The following is a 10,244-nucleotide window of genomic DNA, read 5'->3' as shown; positions in this document are numbered from 1 at the left end:
GGGTCTAATGGCTGACTGAGTGACGCTGATGAGTGTGCGAGTTCTTGTAGCGAGACAAAGGAGGAAAAGGACTCGGCAGACATTTTGTAGCGCCGCACGGTCGACCAAACAACGAGACATTCAGCCCCCCCGCTCCAATCTCTCCCAGGTGTGTTGGTCACAACAAAGCCTTAAAGGAAACCTGTCCACACAGAAATCCTGTTTCTCATCAGCAGTTGTCTATCCAGTTTTATTTGGAGATTTCCAGTTAACCGACATCATCCCTGGCGTTATATCGCTGTCGGTACAGTAGGGGATTAAAAGTAAAAGATTGTATTCCAATATTTAAAACGATTCCTCCCAGTTCAGAGAGATTTACACTTACTATTAAGATAAGATATACTTTATTCATCTCAGCAGAGAAATTTAGGAATTATTTAGGTATGGAATTATTTATTAATTTATTTTTAATTCAATTTATTACAACATTGTGTTCATTTAAGGGGAGTCTGAGGACAGCTAGACAGACAGCTAGGCAGTGCACCACACACAACATGACACATGCCCCATCAAAAGAGAACACGCTAGACAGAATCGCACACAATCTTACCATTTTGTTCCGTACCTTTCTTATCTCACTCTCCTTTTTGCCTAATCCTTTTTTCCCCGCTACAAACCTCCGTGCTGCCTCTCTCTCTCTCCGTCCCTCCCTCTGTCTTCCCAGAGGCTGAAGGATATTTTTAACTGATGAAGTCTAAATCTCTAATGAGCTGCTGAAAACACAAACGTATCTCCCTGATTTCGGCCAGCTGGGGTTCCATCTCGTCGCCGTGACAACCCATATATTTTCCTCTTCTGTCCATCTTGCACTCATTCCTTTTTTTGCCCTTCCTTCTTCTCTTTCAATACTCTCGACCATTTGAACAGCCAATCTAGAAAATCTTCTTTTTCAAAAGACCATCCTATATATTTGTGCATTCATGACTTAAAACTCCAAAAATAAATGTAAGTGTTCTCAAAGAAGTATAGAAGTATATATAAGAAGTATAGCTTAAATCATGTGGGCATGCAAAGCTCACGTGTGCTGCTAGATTTTAAATTTCACCAGTGGACGGTGTGACACCACTATCTATTTGTGACATCACAAGTGGAAATGTCCACCCAGATGTATGGTGCACAGGGGACTCATTGGATAGAGAGATAGATTTTAGTCTGATTTCAGCGTTTCAAAGTCACTGTAGATCAATATGTGAAAGGTATTCTGGAGGAAAAAATCAATAACTGACCCTAATGCTAACATATGATGATTTGGTTGCTAGGGCGTGAGGCTCAATTAATTTCCACTTGGCTAGCATAGGCCTACTTACATAATTTGCAAAGGAAATGGCAGTGAATTTGAAAACGAAATTACAGATCCTACCACTTGTTTGTGTGATTAAGTGTGACACATATGTCCCAATCTCAAGCCGTGACAAGCCTATGCAAATATATTTAAGCTATCTCGTCTGCATCTGCGGGAAGTATATTTATGCTTATTAGCGGTACAGATAATAGGTGTGTGATACAACAACTACAAACAATGACATGAGAGCTATTTGCATCCGTATCTTCAATCTGAAGTTCGTAGCATCGTGACACCCAGACTGTGACACTAAACAGCTGAGGTTCAGTTGACCAAACCCTGTCCAGAACCCTTTAGCTCAAAGCACCAAATATCAACCACAGGGACATTTTTGAATAGATCCTATCCGGGGGGAACTGGTTTACATAACGGACTACCTTATCAGAATCGCAGTGCAATACGCAAATAAGCAAATAAGCGATGGGTGCCACTAGCCAAAAGCTTTGCTGTGAGCCCTCATATAAGGACATTGGCAACAGCAAGGCACTACGTATGCCAGGGTCTGGATCGTGCAGCAAGCTGTCGGATTACTATTTCTACTCATTCACTGAAGCGATGCTTTCATCCAGAGCGCCTTCCATGTCCCCATGGCAGAGAGCGCACATCCAATCGATTTCAGTGGAACGACATCCATGGGATGCACGACCAAGATTTTCAAATTGGGGCATGATAGATGTTGAAATGAATGTCACTGCTGTTGTATGTTGTTTTGCTCATAGGTCAATGCTACATGCTAGAAAAAATGGTGACCCTGCTATGTCCAGTGTACCCCGTCTAGGATTGAGTAAATACTTCTAGTATTTCGCACAATGCGTCGGCTGATTCAGGCGAGGAAAAAGGGCGGGATAAAACCAAATAGTGGACGCGACCCGCTGATGATGCTAGTCGAGGCTAGCTGACCGCTGCTCTGGTAAGGTCCTGAGAGATGGGAGATGAATTGTGTGGGCTTTGGAGTTCGTCCCGGTTTGAGGTTTGCTTTGAACATCACGCTAGAGTTTTGACCTGATATATGTATATGTGTGTGTCTGTGTCTGTGTCTGTGTCTGTGTGTGTGTGTGTGTGTGTGTGTGTGTGTGTGTGTGTGTGTGTGTGTGTGTGTTGGCATGTGGCCATGCGTTGACCAATTACCTTTGAGGGTTCATCTCCAGCTGGCCATAGGCTCCTCCCCTTTCCCAAGACTAATCCTGTTATTTTTCCTTATGGCACAGCTGTTTGACCCAATCCCCCTACCTCAAACCATTTCCTCTCTCTCTCTCTCTCTCTCTCTCTCTCTCTCTCTCAAACCCACAAGGGCACCTGTGCAGGCTCATATATAGTTGATCAGTAATGATCAATGTGGTATAAAGTAGTGCTAGGGCTCAAAAAGATAAAAGTATGTGTTCATATTCAAAGTTCTGAGGTTTGAAGTACAACAGGCGAACCAATAATATATTATGGTATGGTCCCCCCCCCCACCCAAATACATGGACACACATAGGCTTTACATTCCCACGACCTCGCTCTCTCTTCCTCTTTCTAACTCCCACATTCACTATCTTTTCTCTCTCTCTCTCTCTCTCTCAATGTATGTGTATGTGTGAGAGAGAGCAAAGGAGAGGGAGAGCCAGAAAGACAGGAAGACAGCTGTTGTTGTGTAGCTAGAAAGCAAATACACCCACACATCATCACACACATTCGCTGTACCCATATGTGTAATGTACAGTAGGCCAGATGTTCAGAGTATAAGTCGATAAACATAATGTTTTCAAAGAACACACAAACACACAAACACACACACACACACACAAATACACGCACGCACAGTCCCTTGATTGCGAGCCGTTGATTGCATGGCGGAGAAGAACCAGCTTGCGATGTCACAAAAAAACAACAATCACAATCCGACACTCCCCACAAGGGGCCTACTGGTTTTCTTTTTGTTTCGGTTCACCTCGTGGGCTAAGGAAGGTACAACAGTTGAGCCTGTGGCCTTGTGAACAGAGCTCCAACGGCGATGGCTGTGTTTTGAGGAGACGGTAGTCGGGCTGCAGGAGATGTGTGTGTGCAGAGTCGAGAGACGACGGAGTGAGACGCCAGCTCTATTTTTAAACCCAGGGAGAATCTGGGCCAGTGGCCTATATTCCCCGACGCTACGCTCCAGCTCTCCGGATTATGTCTCTCTCTCTCTCTCTCTCTCTCTCTCTCTCTCACGTTCTCCTCTCTCTCATCCCTCACTACCCCTCCCTCTCTTTCTTTCTCTCTCTGTCTCTCTTCCTATCCCCCTCATCCCTCCCGCTCACTCTCCTCGCCTCATCCTCCATCTCTCTCCTCCTTCCTCGTTCTCCTCCTCTCTCTCATCCCCCTCCTGTCTTCTCCTCCTTCTGCTCACGACTCTCCTCCCTCTCTATCTCCATCTATTCTATATCCATCCCAACAGTCCATCCCCGTGTCTCTCGCTCTGTTACTCTCCCTCTGTCCATCACTCTCTTTTAACAACCACAGGGATAAAGCCCAGCTTCTGCTCCTCCTCCGTACAACATGTCTTCCTCCCTCTCACCCATGCCGGTCTCTCTCTCTCTCTCTCTCTCTTTCCCTCTAAAGAGAGGGATGATGACAGCCATGTTGGGGAAAACAAAAAGGTTCTCTGTCCGTCTTTTGCCCGTCCAACTCCCTGTCTGTGACTCTGTCTGTCCGTCTCTTGTCCGCCTTGTCATCTGTCCGTCCGTCTGGCCGTCTGACTGTCTGTCTACGTCTCTATTCCACCTGTCCGTCCGTCCGTCCGTCCGTCTGTCTGTCTGTCTGTCCCTCTTGCTTACGGGCGTGTCTCTGTGCATGCCTCTCTATCTGCCTCTCAGTCCCCCTTTCAACATAAACGTAACCACTCAGGATTAACCCATCTAAAACGGAACATAACGGTTATTAAATCAACGTTTTTTTTCCAGAACGAACAATGAATAATTCATTCCCCCTCCATTACGGAGTCCATTTAGTCGCTTGGAGAGCGACAGAGCGGCCCCTTTCAAACACAGCGTTCCTGAAACCTGTTCTGTGTCATATCGAAAGCGACTGACCCACCCTCAGCCAGAGCGGTCAGCCTGCTGCTGACTCACCAGGGGAAAGTGTTGTGAAACGCTGTCACTCACATGATATCACGACTTGAATTCCTGTGAGTTGACGCATCGCCGAAAACTGAACTGAAACACCAAGCCAGGTTGGGCAATCGTCCACCTTCTTCTTGTGGGGACAATCCCAGACGTCATAGTGTTGGTAAGCGGTGTCTCACACAAACTTGGAAGGGCGAAAATCCCTGAATTGACTTTGGCCTGCTATGTAACACCGTCAGCGACTAGCACAGCGCTGTGACCTAGCAACGGCTCTGTGACCTAGCAACCGTAGATTGCTAGGCCCCACATTTCCCAGGTCATAACCCTTCATCTCAGGTGTTTGTTGTCAGGAGAACGGAAACCCACAGGAGGTGAAAGGTTGGGCCTCTTTATTTATCACTGCATGATGAGATGAGAGTCGGCAGCATCCCATAATAGTAGGCTATTATGGGTTATCCACGACGATGATATCGACACCCAGCTGTACGTACACAAATGTATACGTCAAATATAACCCTACACTCTATTTTTTACCCTGGTTCTGCGACCATTAACAGCCTAGCCAAACATGGCCGCTGCTGCAGATGACATGCACCTCGCCCAAACTGTTTCTACATGTCAGGACGCCCAATCCTAAATGCAAGCAATTAGGATTTTGTGTCGGCATAGGGACCAACGAAGGCCATATGCAGAAATATGTTTAATTAAAGTAAGCATGTTTATCGTATATGGTACCCTGGGTAGAGCGTGTGCCATATAGGCTCAGTCCTGATCACAGTGACCCTGGTTTGAATCCTGCCCGTGGTCCTTTGCTGCATGTCCTCCCCTCTATCTCCCATACCTTGCTCTATAATAAAAAAATGCAAAAATAAATCTTACAAAAAATACATATAATTGACCCTTGGAGTACTTCTTCCTACTGGTGTTGCCCTGGGAGCTGTTGACACCGCTGCCCGTTGTTCCGTAAATGTGCAGTAATTCTGAAAGCCGAAACAGATTGGCTTCATGGATCCGTGTGTCGTGCGCTTTGCGAAAACGTGCTTCCCCCGGCGCTGGGTGTGTTTGGAGGCTTTTCGATCCCCTGGTTCGGTACGGTACGCGCTCACGGACAGATGCGTCTGCGCGCAAACATCTAATACTCTGTGGTCCTTCTGTGGGCACGTTCACTCAGGGAGCCCCGCAGTGGATCCCGATACAGGGGTTAAGGGGTTCACCTCGCTTTGAGGGGGCCAACGGTTAGGACCGCACATCGCAGGGACCGCCGGGAACGGGGGTAGTCATGGCGACCAGTCCTAAACCGTCCGGTACACGTGCGGTCTTTCTGCTGTTGCACCGCCGATCGATGGGGAGATGGGATATATTTAAACCTTGGTGGGTGTGCGGCCGCCTCCGCGCGCCTCGTGAAAAAAGAGATCTGCGTTCTGAACTTTGTCCCTCAAATTAGACTCAATTCTGAGTCTCATTATCCTTCTCCTTTCTGGTGAGTCCACCGCCTTCATCAGCCAACAGGGCGGCCGCGGGCGCCTCTGGAAGGCTCTGGAAGGCAGCATGTGGTTTGGATGTTATGTCGATTCCATATTAAAGAGGGCTGGCGTGTTACGATTCTGGTGAATTCAGCTCCTCCACTCTCTCTCCCCAAAGCATGGAGGAGTAGGAGGGAGAGAGGGGAGGTGGAGAGACAGGAAGGGAGGGAGAGAGAGAGAGAGAGAGAAAGGAGCGAGTCAGAGAGGGAGAGAGAGAGAGAGAGAGAGAGAAAGGAGCGAGTCAGAGAGGGAGAGAGAGAGAGAGAGAGAGAGAAAGGAGCGAGTCAGAGAGGGAGAGAGAGAGAGGGAGAGAGCAAGAGAGAGAGGAGAGAGTCAGAGAGAGAGCGAGAGTGAGGAGAGAGAACAATAGAGAGAAAGAGAGAACAACAGCGGCCAAGTATAGAAAATAGAACCAACAATATGTCTATGTCACCCTCTTTTGTTCTTTCCCCTCGCCCCCACCTCTAGACCTCTGTCACTCCCAACCCTCTCTCCCTCTCTTCTGCCTAAAGATCTTCATGTGTGCTGACTTCAACTTATCAAGTAGCCAGTTCGAGGGTACATATATACATGCAAACATGAAGACACTAAATGTATAAATACGTCATAAACATGAAAGGGGGGCAGCATAGTGTAGCCGCTGGCTGTGAGTTTCTGGGTTCAATCTCCACATATCCGCAGCCTTTCCTGTCTGCTTCCTTGAGCGAGATGACCCCTGACCCCCTAGCAGACTGTCTGCTGAACTCTCCGTAAGTCGCTTTGGATAAAAGTGTCTGCTGAAATGTTGACGGGTAAGATAGTGGCTTGATGGTGCACGGAGTTAGGAGAAGATGGCGGTGCCTTTGGGATCCTTGTCTTTGCCGTCTTATAAAAGTTGTTAAATAAAGCATTGTGCGTCGGAGGAGAAGGAGGAGGAGTGGGGCGAGGAGAAGAAGTGCAGCGTGGGAGATACCCATGAGGACGAGGAGTGAGGAGGGGAGGAGGGGAGGCTAGAGAGAGAGAGAGAGAACAGAGAGATGTAACCGCAGGCCCGGACAACCCTGCTTTAGACTCAGGAAGGAGCCAGAGGGTTGAACCCTCTGGTTGAATGGAGACAAGGGAGGGAGGGAAAGAGGGAGATAGAGGTGAGAAAAGGAGAGGAAAGAAACGGAGAGAGCGTGAGAGAGAAAGAGTTACTTTGAGATAGAGGTGAGAAAAGGAGAGGAAAGAAACGGAGAGAGCGTGAGAGAGAAAGAATGAGAGAATTGGAGTGACACACGGGAAGTGAGAGCGAGGTAGAGTGCGAGCCAGAGCGGGCCAAGAGAAAGAGCAAAAGAAACCGAGAGGAGAGGTTTTTTTTCTCCTTCTCGAAGAACAAAAGATGGCTGCGCTGCCGTTTCAGCGGTTGCCATAGCGACCCCTTGCACAGTCGGTCAGTGTTTGGATGCGAGGTCCTGGCTTGTGCACTCACCCTCATGAGTGCGTGCGTGTGTCTTTGTGTTTGTGTTCAAGCATGTGGGTAAACAGATTGTCAGTGTCTGAGGGCTCCTTCTAAATGCATACATGTGATATCGAGCTAGCATACATATATACATATATATATATGAATAGAATAAATATGAATGCCAGCTGGAGTGAATATATATATATATATATATATATACACACACACAGTGGATATTCCACTTGTATGCTTATTGTTATATGTGCTTTTGCGGTTCTGTGACACCTGGGTTTAACTTTATTATCTGAGTACTTACTGGCACAAATTATCTTCCAAACCTCATATTAACTTTATTCATATCTACTGATTGTATTTAAAGCAACTTCAAGGGACTTCAGTGACCCATCAGTGAGATGTAGGTAGGGGTCAGGGGGCATCTTGCTCCAGGATGTAACCAGGTTAGGGTGCTGACATCGGGGATCGAACCCGGAACCCTTTGGTCTGCTTAATACCTGGCATCATGTAACCCTACCGCTACATGATGCTGTCGTTTGGCCTGTTCACACCTTTACCACATCCCCTGTTATGGATCAAGTGCCTCTTTCGTCTAATGGTGTGCAAAGTAAAATACTGTTTGTGTGTGTGTGTGTGTGTGTGTATGTGTGTGTGTGTGTGTCTGTGTGTGTGCGTGCGTAGAGGCATAGAAAAAAAGTATAGATCACACATATTTTACAAATGGAAGTTCGGCTGTTGCCAGGCAACAGTCTCACATGCTAAGACAAAGCCACGCTGGGTTTCCATGGCAACGACATTGGCGTGTAGGTTACATGGACTTTCAGTGAAAGAGGTGCCTCTGTGTGTGAGTGTGTGTGTGTGTGTGTGTGTGTGTGTGTGTGTGTGTGTGTGTGTGTGTGTGTCTGTTCTCTAACACACATACACATATTGGAAAAAAACAAAAATTGGTGTTCCAACACACAAGCTCACAGAAACACTCACACACAAACACACACACACACACACACACGCACACATACACACACACACACACACGCAGCTCATGGAGTGGTGTTCAGAGAGGGGCTGGAGAGGAGTGGCCTGAAAGCACTCTTCTTAGCCTGTATATTTATACTGCTAAAGTACTCCTTCCATCACCCTCACTAGACGGAGGAAAACCTGTGTCTGTGTCTGTGTGTGTGTGTGTGTGTGTGTGTGTGTGTGTGTGTGTGGGCGGGAGCGGGGGGATTTAGTCACAGGGGGGGCCTGTCTGCCTATCCCACCACGGCTTGTCACACACACACACAGACACACACACAGACACACACTGTGGCTCACAGTGCATACTGATACGGAAACAAAAACTCTGGCACACACAAAGACAACAGACACTTCTACACACAGAAATGCACGTACACGCACACACAAGCGCACACTCACACATACAAACACACAGACAGACTTGCAGAAGTATGCTGCAGTAATGTCACAGAAAATGTTTGTTGTCTAATTAAAGTAAGCAACCTGTTGCATTTAGCTTACACTCCCCTCGGACACACACACACAAACACACACACACACACACACACTCTCTCTCTCTCAATTAATCTATCCCTCAGCCATATATCTCTCTCTCTCTCTTTCTCACTCTCTTTCTTGCTCTTTGTTTAACACACACACACACACACACGTACGCGCACGCACATGCAAACATTAAACAGCTCGGGACAAAGAGGTGTTTGTGTTGATGTATGTGTGAATGCGCTGCACAGTAGATTCTCTATGTGCAACAACACCGCTCGCCCAGAGAGAGAGACAGAGAGACAGAGAGATTAAGAAATTTGAATAAGTTCCCATAGCGATACGTTTGTTGATTTGGTTCGATAATATGCGTTGTTCTTTGTATCTGATTGGCTGAATGAGGGGGTCCGGTAGACGTATTGTACCATGTTAAGTTACTTCAATTTGGGGCGAGAGACAAAGAGACGCATCGGGAGAAGGAGAGAGAGAGAGGCGGGGTGTTGCCACTCGTATCCATTGTGTTCTGTGGGGTCTTTTACTGTGAAAGTCCACAGATACAGCAGCAGTCTATTGTGGTGCAGAACACAGAGAGGGGACACACAGACACACTCACACACACAGACTTGACATACCAACAGAGAACAGCATACAAACACACCCATAGAAATTCAGACAGATATAAAGCAGAACACTCATCAGTTTGTCTGTCTGGATGAAAGAACAGTACAGACAGAAAACTGATGTCGAATCCATCGCTGATATTACAGGCGTTTTTATTTGTCCCACTAAGCTGACCTGCGATGCGTGTGTACACCGTGCAGCAACTTGCTCTACGGCACAAGCGATGGCATAGCGGGGGGTGCCCTCTGGTGGCCAAACAGTGTAACAACCACAATGATGTTGCGCACACACACACACACACACACACACACACACGTGCGCAAGAGAGACGGAGAGAAAATTATGCTTCCTTCTCTGGATAGAAAGAAAGGCCTTTGAATGTCTCAATCTCATATATACCGGGAAAAAAACATTTGGAAAGGATTCAGGATTCATCAGGATTCAGCTATCTCCTTTTTCTAGTTCCTACAATAACTTTGGTTCGACCCATCCGCGTCCATCTCTGTCTCTATACATCTACCTAATGTACCTCTCTACCTCCCCCCCCCCCCCCCCCACCAGACCATGGCTGAGTACGGCTCCTTGCTCAGCGACCTGTCGGACAACATCACCAGCGAGGACCTGCGGCAGCTCAAGTCCGCCTGCAAGGAGGACATCCCGGAGGGGGAGAGCGACCACATCGCCTGCTCCCGCGACTG

The sequence above is a fragment of the Pollachius pollachius genome, assembly GCF_949987615.1.
Source record: "Pollachius pollachius genome assembly, chromosome: 20".
In the NCBI taxonomy this organism is placed as follows: Eukaryota; Metazoa; Chordata; class Actinopteri; order Gadiformes; family Gadidae; genus Pollachius; species Pollachius pollachius.
Note: the sequence above shows the minus strand (reverse complement) of the source record.